The sequence below is a fragment of the Vanellus vanellus genome, assembly GCF_965231255.1.
Source record: "Vanellus vanellus genome assembly, chromosome: 1".
Classification (NCBI taxonomy): domain Eukaryota; kingdom Metazoa; phylum Chordata; class Aves; order Charadriiformes; family Charadriidae; genus Vanellus; species Vanellus vanellus.
The window spans coordinates 146,811,903-146,832,202 of record NC_138905.1 but is presented as its reverse complement, the minus strand read 5'-3'; the positions used below and the strand labels follow the sequence as shown (position 1 = coordinate 146,832,202).

Genomic DNA, 20,300 nt, shown 5'->3' with positions numbered 1-20,300 from the left:
TATCTAAAACAGGAAAACAATGCTTGATGATGGGAGATAGTTCTTGTATGTGTTGAGCAACAGCACACACAATCCAACTCGTAGCTAGCAACCAAGTTTAAAAAAAAAAATAAAAATGGGTAGAGCAAATGAACTTAGGTAACTGTAGGCTTCTTGAGACCTTGTTATAAATGCAGAAATTACCATGCGGTTCCTCTTTAGCCTCTGCCACAATCATTTGGCCAAGACTTCCCCAAAACCAGCCTCTAATGGCCTTAAAAAGACATTGATTCCCAACATAAGAAGTTTAACCTCAAATAACTGGGTTTGATAATATCTGCTTACAGGTGAAAAATAAAGCCCATCACCACAAAAATAATCAGATGAAATTCTATGGCTGTGTTAGACAAGACCAGAAAATTATGAGGATGGCATCATGTTATCACAAAACATTTCAAAAAAAATCAAAGAGTATATTGAGTATCCTGAAAATATATAGGGTAAGAATGGGAAGTAATTCCTTAGACAGGGACAAGTACATATGCCTTTTAAATTACTTGCAAACTAGCATTATTCACAGAATCACAGAATCATCAGAGTTGGAAGGGACCTCTAGACATCATCTAGTCCAACTCCCCTGCTAGAGCAGGATTGCCCAGAGCACATTACTCAGGACTGCATCCAGGCGGGGCTTGAAAATCTCCAGGGAAGGGGACTCCACAACCTCCCTGGGCAGCCTGTGCCAGTGCTCTGTCACCTGAACCGTAAAGAAGTGTTTCCGTGTATTTGAACGGAACTTCCTGTGTTCTATTCCCTGGACTAAGATTGTCGAGTGACCACTCCCACAGAAAACAGATAAATAGTATAATTCAGTCCTTCGGTCAAAAAAAAAAAAAAAAAAAAAGGAGAGTATCAAGCTACAGCAAAAGCAACTTTTCTTCAGAAGACACTGATTTAGACCATTACATAGCAAGCAGAGGCATTCACTTTTATGGCAATCCTTGCACTCTTTTTTTGGAAAAAGGAGTAACACTGTTAAAACTTCCCTCAAATAAACGAAAATAATTAAAACCTAAATCCCATCGCTGACAGGCATTTTAGCCTTTGCATCGCTCAAAGATTTGACAACCTGAGAACACGTAAGCACCCTCACCTTGAAATCTTTAAGGATTTATCCTCACACAACCATTAGAGCTGTAAGCCAGCAGCCTTCCTGCTTCAAATATGGGGGGTTGCAGCAGGTAACAATCTGGACACAGTGACAATTTCCAGGTGTTTTTTGCTGTCAGTTCCTTACAGTACATCTTTTGCCATACTGCTACACACCAGAAAGATCAGATGATGGACACAACTAGGTCTATAGCTACCATATGCTCATCTTGTGCCCTGGATGATAAACTTTCATGGAAAACAAAAGAAGGATTTAGCTGGTACCACAGCAAGGGAAAGATCTGAGGAACAAGCAGGCAATGCCACAGAGAAAGAACCTCTCCCCAGCACTGATACCACACATGAAGGCAGCAGCAGCGAACCTCACCACTCAGGGTGCTCGAGCTGATAAGGTGAGCAAAGGCTCAACTCATTTAGGCAATGGCTCAGCTGTTCACAGATGATGATTACCTTTTATCATTAATCTCCAATTAAAAAAAAAACAAGTATGAAAGAGAAAATGATGTAAAGGATCTGCGATTTGTTCGGCTTAACTTCAGCTGAATTACCAGAATGTCCCCAATAGCCTGAAAGTAAAACAAGTGTCTTTGTTCAGCTGGGTTCAAGTTGGGTCCTCAAGCTGCCCTGGCACGAAGTGCTGCAGCAAGCTAGTAGTGGTAGATGAGAAAGTGATGGATGAGATAACTTTCCTTCACTCATTCAATCGCACTTTTTGGCACATCCCATCTGTTCCTGAATGAACCACCAGCTACCTATGCTGTCCCCACAGCAGCCACAGCAGAGCAAACCTCTCCTGAGGTCCTACCCTCTTCAGAGCAGCCCACCTACCACTGCCTTCTCTTTTGACAGACCCCCCCTCCCTCCCTGCCCCAAACACACACACCACCACCTCTGGCCGCACTTGGCCGGGCAGGTGGGAAGAGCTGATTGGGCAAAGAGTTGAGCCATGCTGAATATCAGGATGAGAAGAGTCAGAGAAGTGGCAGCACTGGCTAACCTCCCACTGTAATTAACGAAAAGCAACAGGGAGCACAGGGAAATGCAAGAGCCCAACAGAGACTGGGCAAGTGCTTTTCCTGGAACAAAGCATAAAACAAAGTCAGCATTCAGATATAAAAGAGAGGGTTGAGCACTGAAATTATCATAAGCTCTTCATTTTTACAAGCCGTACAAGTCAGACCACAGGGACACATTTACTTCACCATTCTTGGACATCCGTATCTTAAATAGACATCTCAAAAAAACAAAATTAAGAAATTCTCCAAAGCTTATATTTTCAGTCATTCAACCAGGAGCTCCAAGAAAACTTGAAATTTACAAGAAGCATAAATCCATTCAAAATGCAGATAGTTACACTTCAAACAGCATTATAACAGTTCAGGAAAAACAAACCCTGTGGCCACTGTAACTGTAGGGCAAGTTTCCACTGCTTGAGAGGAGAGATTGGGGCCCCCGGTCACAAAAGGCTGGATCAGCAGTTCGAGGCTGCAGCTGGCAGCGAGGGGCCGCACGCCATGCTCTGAGCTGGGATCAGCAAAGGCTGACCCACTCCAGCGTTGTTTCTCTCTCTTTCTCCACTGCAGGAGAAGTTACCACAGTATGTTCAGCAACGTGGTAGTGCAATTGCACAAGTGGGGCAGCACACCCCACCTCCTGCTGCACAGAATGGGCCACAGTTGCACCCAGTACAATGTAAGCTCTTGAAACCAGCATATATCCAACACCAATAAAACACATACAAATATTAGTACGAGAGTACAGCCCAAGAAAGCAGAGGTGTTTTGGGACGTTCAGGGAATTGGTTTTGGTAACACTGTGCTCTACATAACCCAAAAAGATCTCGAACACTGAAATTTGTAAGTGGAAAAAATTATTTCATATCCAAAAAAATGGAGAAGGATCATGCCAAAGAGTGAGATAATTAAGGTGGAGTTTAAACGACTAACAAAAAAAATTTGCTGGATTACAGAAATTTTAGATTATTTTATAACTTTGCAGACGAGAACATTTTCATTTGACTGAAAACAGGTGTTGGGAAGGGATGTCCTGTGACTTTTTGCAGTCCATTGGACACATTTTTTCATTTTGCTTTTAAATAAATGTATTTGATCTCCAAGTGCTAGTACATGTTCCCAGGCTCAAAATAAGACAAAGAGGAAGTCTGTCTGCACTTTAAACAGCACTTCCTTTGACATTGCCTCTCTTCTTTCCTAAATCTGCAAAAGCATCTTTGAATCTTAAATTAAAACAAAATCTCAAGCCTGGCATGGATACTGAAGATTACAATTGCATTCCACAGTCCATGCACCGAAGGAAATTAAAATAGAGATAAATTTAAAAAGACAATTGAATGGCCTGCTGAACCAGGGTCTATAGGACCAATCTCAGTGAACTCTATGGGAATTAATGATAACATTCCCACAGGAACAAGCTTGGTTTGCACAGCAGCTGAAATTAAGTTCTATCCCTATAGCAACACAACATTTTCGGGTCTCTTCTGTTCCATTGTGTCGTTCTTCTATGCTACTGGCTTGCAGAAAATCAATTAAATCATTTTTCTATGAAGAAAAATTGATGCAATATTCTGTGCAATGTTCCTACTCAAGTTAAACCATGAGACTCTGATCACAAAAGGCCCTTGTGAAGGGAAGAGCTAACAAAAGGAATGGATCTTCTCTTCCAAGAACAGCACAGCAATTACTATAATATTCACTCTTCTTTCAAACCTCCAAGATCTCTCTCAAAAAAATCCCTTTAAGCTCTATTTTAATTAAACTTCAAAAGCCTCAGCTGTTCAACTGCATACCTATCAATTCAGGCTGAGCAGAAAACATTTTAACAGACTCATAACTAAAGTGCTTCAGAGAACAGCAGTGCACTGGATCTTCTCCATTTGAATGCTCTTTTTCCGTGCTCTGGACTGCACAGTCCGCCTTTTTGCCAAGGGGATCAGCATAAGATGTTCCTTTCAGGACTGGAGCTTCTCTTCGTTCCTAAGCAACACATTTGCATAAGCTGAAGGAGCAAAGAAAAATGCTTTTCACATCATTTACTGGCCTGCTAGATTAAAGTAAAAGAAGAAAGCAAACAGCAGCTGACAGTCCTTTGTACAACAGATTTGACACACTGTTAAGCTTTCAAAAATACATCTGTGATTGGAATAAAAAAAGGCTCAAGAAGAGAAAAAGAGAAAACAAAAATTCCAGCACTGAATTATCCCATCCGAGCACCATACCAAGCCCCAGAAAAATAGCCACATAATGGAAACAATTAATTTAGTATTAGACTCCTACAGAGCAGCATGGCTCACGTTAACTGCTTTGCCTTGCTGTTGGAGGGGCACGGGTGGGGGGAAGCAGGTTTCCAAGAGTGGACACAGATTTGGGGGATAATGTAAGGCTAAAGCACAGAAATTTTTAATTTTTTTTTTAGGAAAACTCAACTTCCCAAACTAAAAGCTCTTTGTGCTCAGTCATGTGTGAATTTTTCACACAACCTTCTTCATTAAGGTAGCCTACACTTCTACCTGTCCAGCTTCTGTCCCCTGTAAGGAAACATCATGACAAGCAATCCCCATCTCTTTACGCAAGCAATACCTACGCTATAACTGCACAACCAAGGTTCAAGTACTCAGTGATACACCAGTCTTACCACCTCGAAAACCAAAATCTGCACAGTATTGGATACTTCAGTAAGCAAGGGCTGCACCATTAATGCAACCTAAAAGCCATGCACTCATGAGTCAGTGCTGTTCCTCCCTCCCACGAGATAATGAAGGTCAGGAGGACACCACTGCTAACGATGCTGTCACATAGCTGAAATGGCTTGCTGACACACTGACCACCAGCACTCAGATGACAATCAGTCACACTTGTCAAGTAACTATAGGCATTCTCTTCCAATGTCCTGGATGAATTCAAGCACATTCCCAGTGACAGGAAGGCCTGACTCTCTATCATCACAACAGGTTATGAAAGGGAAATCTCAGGCTCTTTCGACAAAGCCTACATTGAGACTGGTGAGCCACAGTAGGACAGAATCATCTTTCCTGATGCCTGCCAGCAGGTGCGGGTCTACTAGCTACTCCCTTTTAAAGCATCAGTAAGAAAACTCTCCCACAATTAGAGAACATCATGTAGGCCTAGCACTCCCCTGTCACAGCACAAGGCTGGAGTTACTATATTCTTGCTAGCGAGTTAGCACAAGAGTGGGTTTATCTTTTCCTGCTGTGTTAGCAGCCAGCAGCAGCACGTGGATGAGCACATACTAATTCTACAGCAGCAGCACCTGCAGTGGACAACATAGCAAGCAATCACCAGGTAATCTGACAGACAACCTGGCTAGTACTATTCAACAGCAATATCATTCCATAACCTGAAACTTTGCAGGAGAGATGCAACTTCCCGATGATAAAACATATGGTCAAATGCTATCTCCATGCAGGAATCTCAAGCACAGTGTGATGCACACACTTCAAAAATGGGAAACTGATTCTGCTCATCCCCACTCATTTTATTTGAGAATCCATTACAATGATATGGAAGAAGGCTAACCCTGTAAAGTTTGCCCCAAAGGCATCCCACGCACGTGAAAAAGGACGGAAGGGCTGTTGCTGCAGCTTTGTCTACAGCATGCAACCCCCTCTGCAATGGCACTTGCGCTACAAGAATTCACAGAGGGGTTTTGCTTGGTTTGTTTTATCTGTGTACCTAAGCCCAAAGCCCAAGATAAAAATTGCCAACATAAAATAATCTGCTATCGGTGGAGCTAGATAGCTGAGGGAGTTTGTGCTGATTTACTAACCAGTTCTTACAGAGCGCGTTAGTTCTGAGTGAACATGGAAAAAGTGTATTAATCCTAAACTTACATACATATTAAAAACACTTCTGCAAAATTTGGCCTCTCTTCAGGCTGGAATGAAGTTAAAGATTTAACTGTTGTCTCATCTAGGTTAGGTGTGCTGAGATCTGTTTTACCACACTTATTTGCCTCACTTCTTTAATACTCCCTGGTATTGCATCTTTGAGTTGCACCAACTGCGACTTACATTTTGCTTGTCCTTCAACTTCCAGTTCTTTCTACTTCTTGACTAACCCCTCCCCCTTCTCTTTTTCATATTCTTTTCCTCTCACCCAGTCCACTCCTCCCCTTCCCTGTTGTTTAATCTTCTTGTTTTGCTGCTTTGGCCATTTTGCTGTGCTGCTGCTGCTGCTATCTCCTGCAGCTGTCTTCAACATGCATTTCTTCCATACTTCTGTCTCTTGATTCTTCCTGCTGCTGCATGGGCGTGTTAGGAAGCAATGCTGCACGGCCTTGCTTTGGGCAAGACTAAAGTTTAGCACAGAAGCTAAGCACTGAAGTGCAGCACTTGTAGCATGTTCAACAGTTGTGAAAAGCTCTCTCATTTCTTAGCAAAGGTAAGATTCCCAGCATAAGGATTCTGCAAAGAATGAGGGCGGAAGCAGCAAGAGCAATAACCACCCCGGAAAGGAGAAAGCATGTGCACGTGTAGTCAGCCTGGATTGCCCAGATACAGCACTGTTCATCCTGCAGAAAGACTGCTACCACAGATTACTCATGCTTGTGCCTATTCGACATGGGTTTGGTTGGTTGTCCTTTTGTGTGGGGGGACTGCTGTTACTTTAAAAAGGCACACCTGTGTGCATATGCTGAAAGGAGAAGTGGATGGTGGGCTGAGCACCAGTCTGTCATATTACAGGTGAGGGACATGAGCCACGAAGATGGAAAGACAAGAGTCCAGCATCTCCAGATTTCAATCTAAGCAATAATGCAACACCTCAACCTTAGACAAGCTGTTTATTTAAGTATGTGAGCTCTTGAACTGTACTTTCATTTCACAAGACTGGGGAGAAATAAAGACAAAAACACCATTTTCTCAGGGGAGGGGAGGATAGCACTCTCTTCCTGAACCCAGTTCCAGAGATGGTTGCTCCAGGGTCAGTCTCACTGCTTCTCGGTGCAGCTGGCCCGGCAGCAGTCCCTGCCTGCGGGGAGGCCATTGGCCTACAGCACCGCTGCAGGCAGCTGCCCAGGTAGGGGCAGCCCCCCAGGTCTCCCTTTTGCAGTGGCTCCACATTACACATCCAGCTCCGTCTTACAGCATATGACTCCAATGCCATGACAGGCATTAATTATATACAGCAGGTTTTCTCAATGCAAAACTGCAGGTGAAGCTCTGGCTTTGGCACTGACTTATATTAAGTTTAAAAAAGGAACGAAAGCTTCAATAAACTGTCATTCCCACTCCTCCCTACATGAAAGTATTTACTAGAATAAGTAGGACCATTTCCTTGACTTTCATGGAAGCAAAAAATGTATGCTTCTTTATCTGAAAAAAAGCTGGAAGATATTTTAGGCAAATTCATACTATTCATGCTTAAAAGCAGCTTTTTATTTCATATCCAAAACAGTACAAAAATAACATACAGTTTTGCAAAATTGTTGTATTTAAAAATACAGTCTTCAGAAGCTGTTAAAAAAAAAAATGTGCCACCACACGCATTTCATAGAGGAGGGGGAAGATCAGACAAGAAGCAAGTTATAGTTTAATAGTTCTCTTAAAAAAAAAAAAAAATTAGGAAATACTACAGGACAGGGTGGAGGAGAAAACCGAAATAAGCAAATAGCTTTTATTTTCTTAAGTTTTCTCTTTCCTCTAAATGAGCTTATAATCTGTAACATTTTATACTTTCATTTTCATACAATACATGAAAATACACAGCTTCAGTGAACATCCATCAAAAGCTTTACTTCTGGTACCACCTGATAAGCTTCCACATCTATCTTTAACAACGTGTCATGATAGTCGACCTGAACTTTACATTCAGAACATGTCATTCAGTGCACTGTCCTTGTTGATTTAATATAGGTCGGTAAATCCACTTAAAATAATTAGAACTATACTGAAAGAAGACTATAAATCAAGTTCAGGTCTATAGCATTTTTATTTTCTGCCAACAAAGTGTCCATGTCCCTATCAGAATTAAAGTATTTTAAAGTGACATACAGCAACACCGTATTTTCATCTAGACCCTGGAAACAAATCTCTTGCATCCCCACAGTGCATAAAGGTAAGCATCTTTGAAAGCTCTTCGTACCACTTAACACAGCTGGAATCACTATTTAGCATGTCAACTCTTGAGATTCACGTACTAATATAAAACCACAGCACTGGTTTTGAAATCTGAGTATTTGTTTCCAAAACAAAAAGTGCCATTTAATTTTTTTCTTTTACTTAATATTGTACTCATTCACAAGAACATTACTGAGACTCAACCCTGCTAATCACATGTAGAGAGTGTTATCAAATAAGCATAAGCCTATACACTGTCCGAAGACTTATGATGCCTGTCGGTGGAGGGGGAGAAGGGGGAATGGCATTTTTTTGCTGCAAACGAGTAATTCTTGGCTTTACAAAGTTGCTTGGTCATTCTACTACCTCCTGACCAATATTCCTGAAAAGCAGACCTGCAGAAACCAGCCCTGCAAGAGGCTTGCTGAGGGACACACCGTTAAACTAAGGAAATCTCCCAACATCTGGTCCAAGCATGGAGAAGTCATACAGTTTCACTCCACGACTAACTGCTTTGTAAACCAGGAGCGCTCGCAACCCAGAGGAAGAGGGGCACCACAGCCTGCTGCCCCAGCATTTACCTCTAACGAAAGCAAGAACAGAAGCATCAGTTCCTCATGTGTTACCCAATTATTTGAAATAAGAAAAACTTTATTAAAGTTAGCAAGTAGAACCTCCTCTCTTGCAGAGGACGTTGACTTTAAGCTGTGCCTATGCCAGGGCACCTGTCCCAGCAGCACACACACAGAACCACAGAGCAACCACCCAACCCCAAGGACTACCACATTCATCTTTATTTCTCTCTCGCTATTGAGAAAAGTTCAACAAGGACCTTGCTGCCTGACTTGGAGGCTTGCAAATCCACACCTGGCAGACCACAGCTGGGAGCACTCAGCAAGCAGATCCTTTAGCTACAAAGGGATTTCCACCCCAAGAACCCTCCCTCAGTGCAGTGCCTCACCAGGCCATGAGACTGATGCCCTATTTGCCTCATTGCTGGCAGAAGCAGAGGTCTGGCAGGATGAAACAGCTACAGAAGATGTGGGGAAGGGATATGGCAGCAGGGTACAAGCTCTGCTCAAAGCCAGCCCCAGAAGGAGGGATCACCACCTCCCAGCTGGGAAGGCTTGGAGAGCTGGGATCCCTCCCCAACGCCCCCAGCAAGATCTGCTCTCACCTCTGCTGCCCACAACCTTGTATCACCCCTCCCCACAATGGCCCTTCTCTCTAGAAAGGCTACACAGCTAGAAATTCACCTGCAGTCCTGCTGATGGTCAGCCTGAGGGGGTTGGTACCAAGGTGGTAAGTGCCTGACAATTATTTGTGCCATACCCGTGTTTAGTACCATCCTACTTTTTTCACTTAGAAGTCAGAGACTGCCACTTTTCCCCAAAAATACTGAACTGTCTGAAGACTGGATTTTCTCCACAATTCACACGTTTATGAATGCACGTATATTTACAGACATAATAGAAGTAGTGAGCAAACAATACATACTGATGCAGAAAATCTTTTCAGTCCTATGAAGAAAAGAAGCTTCAAGGGTTTTTTGCTGGTGTGTTTATGAGAGATAACAAACTGCTACCCGAAATACTAATTACAACATTTTTGGTGCCAAGAGACAGGAAGATTTTCTGCTATTTTGTACCCTCTGCCTTCCTGTAGCAAGTCTCATCAATGCATCACATGTTAATTTTACCACTAGAAAGGCAGGTGATGTGGATTAATGGAATTATACTTAAAACAAGCAAATCGATACACACTCTCAGCTATCAGTATTACATAGCAAAGCATACCCAAGCCCTACAAATGTCAGCTTCTGCGGGCAGATGTGTAGTAAAGAATCCTAAACTGATGTCCGTAGCTTAAAACGTAAGTATCATTACTAAGTTCTCAGAAAGTTTTTGTAGGTATACAATCATATTTCACCATGTTGAAAGGTCCTTATTTCATGTTACTATGACAGATCCGCACACCTTTCATTTGTTATGCATTCAAATAACACTGTAGCCAAAAACTAACAAAATGCTTTACAAGAGTAAGGTCTGCCAGAGGCCACTTGTAACAAATTAAATATTTTAAATATCAATAGTTTCCAAATCTGTTATGTTTAATGCTCCCTCTCTGTATGATATAACTGAGAGCATGTCCAAATGGAAGCTCAGGACTGTTTAAATGAATCACATTCCCAGGTGGAGGCATGGACCCACCAAAACACTTTGCTGGCCGTTCACGCGTGGTTTGTGTCACACTCCTGCAGCATCCCCAGGTAAACAAGCACTTAATTTGGCTCAAGAATAATTGCTTATTAAGTTGGGGCTTGCCATAGTGACTACAGCTATTTAAAAATATATAAACAATAGAAATTCAGAAACTCGCAGTGTCACTGTTTCAAGAGAAGCAAAGTCAATCATACAGCTGAGTTCTGATTGACTATGGTATAACACGCCACCCGACATTAAAGTTTACTTCACTTGTTGGTCCAGCACAGGAACCACATAAAGAACTTGCCCTGAGAACGTAGAACAACAACTGTAAAATGAAACCATCTTGATGCACACATAAAATATGTGTGGAAATTATGCTAAAGTTAGTTTTCTCTTGTACAGCACTGCAAGCAATTCTAGCAGATTTCAGGCCAAAGGATGAATAAAACTGAATCCAACAAAAGGACCTTTGTGGATATCCGTTGTTCCATCTTTTTGTTCCAAATTTGCAGCTCAAATCCAACCACCCCAAAGCTTCCACTTCAGCCTGAATATCTTGGAAATCTTCAAGAAATGAAAAATAAAAGTCGAACGGTTCCGAGAAGAGAGTTATGACAAGACTGCGAAACCTAACCTCAGGAACAAGCCACCTTCCACGGCACCTCTCTCACAGAATGAATAAACAAAGCAATAACCAAAACTTAATATCAGAAGAACTTCTAACATAAAACACATAGCTGGAACAGATGTCTGTTAATTATTTAATTATGCTTTAAAGTCTGTGTAATGGGTGAAGAGAACTTGTGCATTCAAGCCCAGGGGCCAATTTGCACCTAAGGCAAACTGAAGAAACAAGAATTTTGTTAATGAACGCTTTTGATATTACAGGTACAAAAGTTGGCAGTCCTTTAGTGATGTAAGTCACGCAACTCAGAAGTTAAGAACTAGAAAGTCGTGATTGTTTGTGGAACGTTCCCTTTCTTATAACATAATTTTTTCATTTTTTTTAAACAACTTAGGTAATTCAGGTCCTCTTAGGTTTAAATATTGTGATATCTATTAAGTGAGAATTTTTAAGTCAACATTGCTGAACACATTTCAAACACCACTCCGCTCTCCTCACCATGACACTCAACAGCAACTGACCAAACCCAAGATTTTTAAGCAAAACACACAAAGTCTTTACTCATCTTCAGTAGGGCAGTTTGGAGTGTGCCTTGTTTATTTTTCTATGATTTTGAGAGGTTTATTCTCAAAATAAATACACCAATAAATTAGGTGTAGCAATCTGGAAACCACAAAGTACAATTGATATATTCCATCAATCACATCGTCCTAAAAAAAAAAATAAAATAAAATAAATCTACACTGCTGCAGAGAAAGACTACTGTATGTTTCTTAGAGGGCAAGCTGAGCAACCTTTGATGATACTGGGACTAAGCCTTCCTGCTGTACCCCAGTGCTGTACAGGCTGCTTCCAAATTCCTCCTCCTCCTTCCCTGCAGCTACAGAGACACTGACTGCCTACACCAGCTAGACTTCACAAACCAGTTGTCTGGGAACCTTAAAAGAGCCTTTTACATTAAATCAGGAGGAGCTCCGTGTTTAAAAAGCCAAAAAGAGTTTTTCAAAAGTTAAAGTAGGACTTAGATAAAGCCAAGAACCAGAGCATTAAAGTAACGACTATAAATGCATTTTCAAGTATATATAGCTCAGAGATACTCAGTCTGAGCATGAAACACTTTATGTAAGTGCCATAAAATAAACATAATCCAGAGATCACAGAATTGTGTTACAGTACTATTAGAAGTTCCATTTTGAGAAACACGCTAACCAGCAACACTGCATGTGTACACATTCACTAAGTTTATTACAATAAAGTTATGGCAAATAAGTAACTGGAATGCAATAAGGACCAGAGTTGCTCATTAGCCTAAGCTTTCCATTTCCCACAGTTTACAGCAAAGCGTGGTACAACCTTCTAATTAAGGAGAAATTCCTCCAGACAGCTTTCCACCCCCGCCAATGCAAGCTCTCCAGCCACCACTTCAGGCAGACTGGCTACATCCCACAAAGACAACTTCCTCCTAACAGCTTCCCTGGCACAAACAACCATTTACATGTCTAAATGCTACTCAAACCTGTCATCAAATGGCACAGGAATAAAAAAAAAAAAAAAAAAAAAAAAATCAAGGCAACGAGAGCCTACTGAAAGGCAAAAACGGTTAGCAGCATTGCTGATGAACTACGGGAATACTCAGACCGACAAAGTGTATGTCTGTCTGCATTTCTTTCCCTCACGGGAGACAGGTACGAGCGGGATGGGGTACCGGACCATCCCTCCGGGGAGTTTCCTGCTTACATTGCTGCTCCCACTACAGCGTAGTTATTTTAACAGGATAAAAGGCAACTGCCTCAAGAAGAAGTTACTCTTATGACACTGGATCACCTCCTTCACCTGAAGAGCGGGACGAACTTAAAATAAGGCTTTTTACTTGTATTTCCTCCCCCGCCCACCCCGGTCCAACCCGCTCCCAGCCAGCCTAAACTCCCAACCACCCCCTGTGTTACAGACAGCGAGAACAACTCGGACCCCCGCCCCGCACCCAGAAGCGGAGACTAAAACCCACTGGCGGCTCACTCACCCCCGAGGCTTTCACCCACCGCCGGGGCCCGCCCTGCGGGAAGCGGCTCCCTCACAAGCGACCCTTTCCCGCCGCACCGCCCTCTGAGGCGACGCCCGGGGAGGCCCCACAACCCCCGCGGCGGGGCGGGCCCGCCCCGCCGCGGGGGTTGTGGGGCCTCCCCGGGGGTCTCCGGCTTGGCGGTGCCGCCGCCTGCTATGAGGAGATAAAGGGGTTAACACCAAAATTATTCCCCTCAGATAAACGGGGCGGGAAGGGGGGGGGAGGGGGGGTGTCGCGCCGCCACCGCCTGAGGAACGGCCCCCACCCCACGGACAGGCCGCTCCGGGCCCGGGAAAGCGCTGCTCACCCGCTCGCCGCCGGCTCCCGGCAACGGCGCTGCCCGGTGGTGGGAGGGATCCGTCTTGTCTGCCCGCCCGCCTGCCTAGGGGTTTCGCTCGGGCCGTCCGCCGCCGAGGGTGGCGTCGGCCCCGGCGGCTCCGCTCCTGGGCCGCGCCTGGCGGGGAGTTTCCTGTCTGAGTCACTTCAACCGGGAGCTGCGCAGGGAAACACCCTTCCTGCCGCCTCAGCTCCTCCTCCTCCTCCTCCTCCTCCTCCTCCCGCCTCATCCCAAACCTGCCGCCCCTTCCCTCCCTCCCCGCCGGGCTCCGGCTCCTCCTCCCGGACAACCGGAGAAAGTCCGATTCCACCGCCACCACCCTGACAGTCGTCGTCATCGTCCCCCGGGAACGGCATTATTTATATATATATTTATTTTTTTTTTTTTTCCCCCACTTTACAATTTTGGCCGGATGGCGAGGGAAAGAGCCCAGCAGGACCTAACCTGGATGCAGCAAAGGGTATCCCCGAAGAAAACCCGTTTAAACGTCCTCTAGAGGGTGCGCACGTCTCTCCTTTTCCTATCCGAAATGCGACTGTTCGTTGAGCCTAAAAATAGAAATGATAAAATATATAATAATAAAAAAAACCCAACCAAGGATGGCTGTTTTCCACCAGCTGTTGACAACCTCCCGCTTTTATTTTTCTGTAAAACACAATAAACACATACATGCTTGCTCACTTTAAACTTCGCTTACCTTCTCCATGGAATGTTCTCCCATTTCAAGTTCTGTTTTTCTTTTATCTCTTCGAGATTCATCTAATGGACCTGATGCTGCACCACAAAATGAAACTGCCAGCTCTTTTTCGCTAAAGTTTGTCAAGATTGATCTTTCCATCCACTATTTTATGGCAGATGGAATCCAGCAACCTGCTATATGTAGTAGAGGTTACAGTCAGCTGAGCGCATGGGAACTTCCAAACAATTTTTCCTTAAAGCCTGTTATACAAATACAAGCAGTATTTGACAGCTCGAAGTTGCACCCTACATTTTATTTGCTCTTGAAAATCCTCTCTAATCATCAGCAAACTACACAGTATGGCTGTAGCAAGCGATCTTAGGCCTCTGTTTTCAACAGCTGTTAGTGGGACACTGCGCTATCAATGATTTTTGTGCTGAGAACAGAATAATTAGTCCTTTACTTCATCTATTTTTTTTTCCAAACAGATTTCCACTGTATCAAATTTCTTTAAATAGCCTTTTTGTAATAGCATCTACAAGAAAAGCCTTTAGAAAGCGGGTATAAGTTGCTAAACCCCCTAATTGTCATTATTTCAAGTACTCTCTAATCCAATTATTCTACCCATTCCATATCGTCAAGAATTCCCACAGCTTGTAGAGAAGTTACGGACCATTTCAAAATGTTATTGTTACGATTTCATCATATCACTGGCACATCTTCAGAGTCATATTTTTCCCAGCACTGCAATTTAGTCTTTTCTACGAAACAATTTCTTTTCTAGGATGTGGCTGCTTATCCTTCTCAGATTGTTTGTATTTATTTGTAAGTATTTTGAGTGCATAAATCAAATGAATGAATTTTCCCCTATCACAGCTCCATATGAGTCTAGCTTCTAAGACCAGCTCAGCCAAAACTGTAGAACACAACCAGAGCTGGATGCTTCAAATTTCTAAAATGACAGCTGGTACTGCTCAATGCTATCCATCCCATGCCCTTCCCCACAAACCCGGCTTGGGGCAACGAGCTCACTAAATTAAAGAATAACTCACCTTCGTAACACAGGATTGGTTTTGTTTCCTTGTCCTGGGTCAGTGCAAATTCGTATCAGCCTTGTCTTAATGCAGCCACTTGGCTTACGTCAGCAGCGAGACCTCCGTTATCAAGCCCCAGGGGAGCAGCGAGGACAGGGAACTCGCTCCAAGCAACGCCAAAAGCTCCCAGTGAGATCTGGTCACCAGCAGCTCGCCCCCAGGTGGGTGACGCTTTGCAGTGCTCCTGGGCGAGACTGCCACTGCAGCTCCCGTACTTGCCGAAAGCCACCTGGTGCCAGGAGCAGCTGCTCTCCTTGAAAGCAAGATGCTGCCAACCGGCACCGTGCTGTCCTAGCAATAACTGCCAGTCCTAAGGATTGGCCGGTGCCCCAGGTCCTGCTGTGCTCCTTCTAAAGGAATTGAGTGGGGTAAGGAGCTATTTCCCCAATGCTGGAGCAATCTGCTCTTTATCGACATTCCCATAGTCAAGTTTATAGCTACCCATAAGGTCAAATAAAAAAATATTGATGATGATTGATGATGACATGCAGCTAGTCAAGATTTGCACTGCTTTTCTATTATTTGATATTGGAATTAGAATACAATCACATTTTACCATCTGGATGTCTATGTTCTCATGTGACATGAGGCATGCTTATCAAAACCATTTTAAAAGAGCTCACATTGTGCCATTCCAGCTGCCCCATTTAATTCTGTATGCCCCCACGACTCCCTGCTCTTTTGACTTTTGAGACATTTATGTACTGCAATGATTAAAGGGGTTCAGCGGGTCTCCAAAACCTGCTTCTCACTCTACCGTATCCACCCTTTTTAATTATCCTTGCCTCGCTGAACACGGGCCTTCTGGGCCTAGCTAAAGATATATGTATCTACATATTCCTGATCAAGCCCTTAACTGATCTCCTATACATGGGAAGACAGATTTGGTTTTATGAGGCCAATGGTTAGGCTTAGGAACTCAAACAGCCCTTTCTTGGGTGGTATTTATTTAAATCTATTTAACCCATGTCTGTCAAGGATCTTTAGTGAGATCTGTAACAGTAATGTATCATGCTCCTGGGAATTTATGTACCCTACACCTACACCAGATGAGCATCAGTTAATATGGTAATAATAAGCTTAATGCAATTGCCTGAAGATTAGATAAAGCCTTAGATAAACTCTTCCTGAATTTTCATTTCATTTTTCATGTCTTTCTTTGGGCTTTATAGTATTTATACAAAGTCAATGAAAGAATCTTCCACAGGAGCCCACAGGAATCCATGGAAGGGTTCCATTCCACAGCAGCCTGACAGCTTCAACACGAATCTTGTGGTCCTGCCATGAGGTGAGGTGTCTGCTATGTCTAAGATGATGATGTACTCTCTGCTTTTGCACCTTTCCACTCAGACATTTTAGCGATTAAGCTTAATAGCATATCTAGCTATTCATTGGTTTGGGTTTTTTTTTTTTTGACCAGCTGAGTCCAGAGATCTTTTCATCCTCAGAAAGGAGGTAAGGCGACACAGGAAACTGTCATGACCTGACACAAAAAGGTATTTATGAAGCCATGACAGGCAATCATAGAATCATAGTAATGGTTTAGGTTAGAAGGGACCTTGAAGATCATCTAGTCCCAACCCCCCTGCCATAGGCAGGGACACCTCCCACTAGACCAGGTTGCTCAAAGCCCCATCCAGCCTGGCCTTGAACACCTCCAGGGACGGAGCTTACACAACTTCTCTGGGCAACCTGTTCCAGTGCCTCACCACCCTCAAAGTGAAAAATTTCTTCCTAATATCTAATCTAAATCTACCTTCTTCCAGTTTAAAGCCATTCCCCCTCGTCCTATCACTACATGCCTTTTTACAAAGTCCTTCCCCAGCTCTCCTGCAGGCCCCCATTAGAAACTGGAAGGCCGCTATAAGATCTCCCTGGAGCCTTCTCTTCTCCAGGCTGAACAGCCCCAACTCTTTCAGCCTCTCCTCATAGGAGATGTGCTCCAGCCCCCTGATCATCTTTGTGGCCCTCCTCTGGATCTGCTCCAACAGGTCTATGTGTTTCCTATGTTGGGGGCTCCAGAGCTCGACGCAGTACTCCAGGTGGGTTCTCACCAGTGCACAGTAGAGGGGCAGAATCACCTCCCTTGACCTGCTGGCCACACTTCTCATGCAGCCCAGGATACGGTTTGCTTTATGGGCCACAAGCGCACATTGTCAGGTCACGTCGAGCTTCTCCTCAATCAGCACACCCAGGTCCTTCTTCTCAGGGCTGTTCTCCAGCTATTCTCTGCCCAGCCTGTATTTGTGCTTGGGATTGCCCCAACCCACGTGCAGGACCTTGCACTTGGCCTTGTTGAACTTCATGAGGTTGGCATGGGCCCACCTCTCCAGCCTGTCTGGGTCCCTCTGGATGGCATCCTTCCTCTCCAGCGTGTGTACCTCGCCACACAGCTTGGGATCATCGGCAAACTTGCTGAGGGTACACTTGATCCTGCTGTCCATGTCACCAACAGAGATGTTGAACAGCACCAATCCCAGTACCAACCCCTGAAGAACACCACTCGTAACTGGTCTCCACTTGGACATACATCAAGCTGTTAACCACAACTCTTTGAGTGCGACCGTCCAGCCAGTTCCTTATCCACCAAGTGGTCCAGCTGTCAAATCCATGTGTCTCCAATTTAGAGACCAGGATATCGTGCAGGACAGTGTCAAATGCTTTGCACAAGTCCAGGTAGATGACATCAGTTCTCTTCCCTTGTCCACTAGTGCTGTAACCCCCTCACAGAAGGCCACCAAATTTGTCAGGCATGACTTGCCCTTGGTGAAGCGATGCTGGTAGCACCAATCACCTCCTTGTTTTTTACGTGCCTCAGCGGAGTTTCCAGGAGGATCTGCTCCATGATCTCACCGCGCACAGAGGTGAGACTGACTGGCCTGTAGTTCTCTGGGCCTATTGTTGTATTCTAATTCCAATATAAAGTAATAGAAAAGCAGCGCAAATCTTGACTAGCTGCATGTCATCATCATGCCACAATGACCCCAAGAATAGGACTCATGCAAAACTACAAAGAAAGAAAATAGCTAATTGTCTATAAATCAATTAAAAAAATAAATCCAAACTCTGGCAACATATCAGCCATTTATCCATACTCTTAAAAGACCAGACAAAATTTTTTGCACCGGTCAACATGGACTTCCATTTTGTGTCAGACATGGCAAGCAGTTTAAAGCATAGGAAGGCTAAGGAAAGATAATATGCTTCCATACTACATGTAGCAAACCCTTTGTTTTAGCTCTCAGGAGGAGACAAGCACCTATGTAAAGGGCACAGCACTTGGGAGAGTTTAAGCAGAAGACACCAAGCAGAAAGCAGCAACTGGCTCAGAAGTCTCAATGAGCAGCCAGCTCAGAAAGTGAGAACCTGCCTACAGCAGGAATCCTGGCCAGCTATGTAAAGACGTAACTCCTACCATGGCTACAGCCAGGAGTTCTCCGCTTCACAAGGCCTTATACAAACGCAAAGTGATCTGCTTACCCACACCTACCTCCAGCTCCAGGAAAAGCCAGATTCCTACCCCTAAAAGCATGCGTGCCACCAAGCGCACAGCAGCCAACAGCAAGAGTGCTGCACATTCATAAATACCCATTAGGACATGATGAGATGTGTAGGTCTCTGGTTCCGATTTCCTTCCTAATGCTGCATGCCACTATCTCAAATGGATCTGAGCAAGCAGGGTTTCCTAGTTCTGCTTGCCAGCTTCCCAAAATGCTAGACAAACGTTCTGTTGCTAACTCAGTGGGATTTAACTCTTTATCTATAAAACAGGCCCATGTCCGCCCACCCTGTTTTCCAAGAATGTTGCACTCTGTGCTCCCAACCATGCCAGAGTCCACTCACCAACTCCCTAACAGAAGTGAACAAGGATTAAATCCCTCCTTGATTCTATTATACCTCACATTCATTTTCCTCATGCAGGACAACAGTATAAAAACTAGGGCACATACATTAGGCAGTTCAGCCCACTCACTCTTCACCCCAGCCCTGCCTCTCTTACGCTGGTACCTTTATTAGCTATCCAGACCCCAAGACCTGTGATCCCCTACAGCCTTCCCAGCAATAAATGCACAGTGCAGCAACAAGCCTCTGCACAAGCCAATAAATATGAACTGTATCAGTGAGGAAAGTTTTTTCTGTAAGCGTGCAAAAAAGTATAGGAGGAAAGCTGGAAAATTTTTAAATCTCTACAGTTAATAAGATTAAAAAGTACGTCAGAGGGCTTTTTTTTTATATTTTTAATCAGCCTGCAATTTAGAGATACCATCTTTCCTCCATGCTACCATGGAAACCATGAAATCAACAACAGGTTGCTAACTTTTTTGATATCAATAGCATGACACAAGCAAAGGTCCTCAAGGACCTAGTGGTTAATTAGGGGTTATTAAAACTAAACAGCAAAGAAAGCATTAGGGAATTCACAAAATCTGTAGTAGAATGTGGCCTAGAGATTACAGAAGTCCACAGGAAAGAAAAGGACAAGAAAAGTACTGAGCCAGATAGATAAGGGCTTCTATGCTGTAATTTTTACAAGAGTGCATCCAGAAGTTAAAAAGAAAACAAATAAAGTTAGAAATGAAGTATAGATGAAACTGTGACAGCAACCAATAATGAAGCATGTTCTTTTCCAAAGAATTTTAGACATCAGACATAACATCTTACCATGAATATTATAATCTTCTTTAATACCATCTAACCAAATCCTTACTTTTAAGCACCCAAATCCATGCTTGCTGTTCCACCCATATCAGTGCTGGTTTTTAAAGACATTCACTTCTCCCTTGTACATCATTTAAGTACTTGTTCTCGTTTCAAAAAGCCAAGCAGGCCTTTTTGTGCCTTAGCATAAAATAGAAAAATATGGCTAAGACCAGGATCTAAACATTTTTTTTCTCTTTCTAGTTTCAAGTTTTCTAGGATCAGAATAATCTGGCTATGACTATAAACAAGATTATGTTTTTTCTCATTCAATCATTCATTACATCATCTTCTCCATAATCAAGAATTATTTTTTCAAACTATAAAATAATTATTTCTTATTTTATGCTTTTTAG

At 43.5% G+C, this 20,300-nt stretch overlaps 1 protein-coding gene across 1 annotated transcript in view; it reads right to left on the bottom strand.

The window, feature by feature from the left end:
- CYFIP1 (cytoplasmic FMR1 interacting protein 1) overlaps nucleotides 1-13,610 on the bottom strand; it is an 83,999-nt gene extending 70,389 nt beyond the window's left edge. The window contains exon 1 of the mRNA XM_082495499.1: nucleotides 13,444-13,610. The gene's annotated coding sequence lies outside the window, so the exon portion shown is untranslated. The remainder of the gene's footprint in view (nucleotides 1-13,443) is intronic.
- Nucleotides 13,611-20,300: the final 6,690 nt, after the last annotated feature.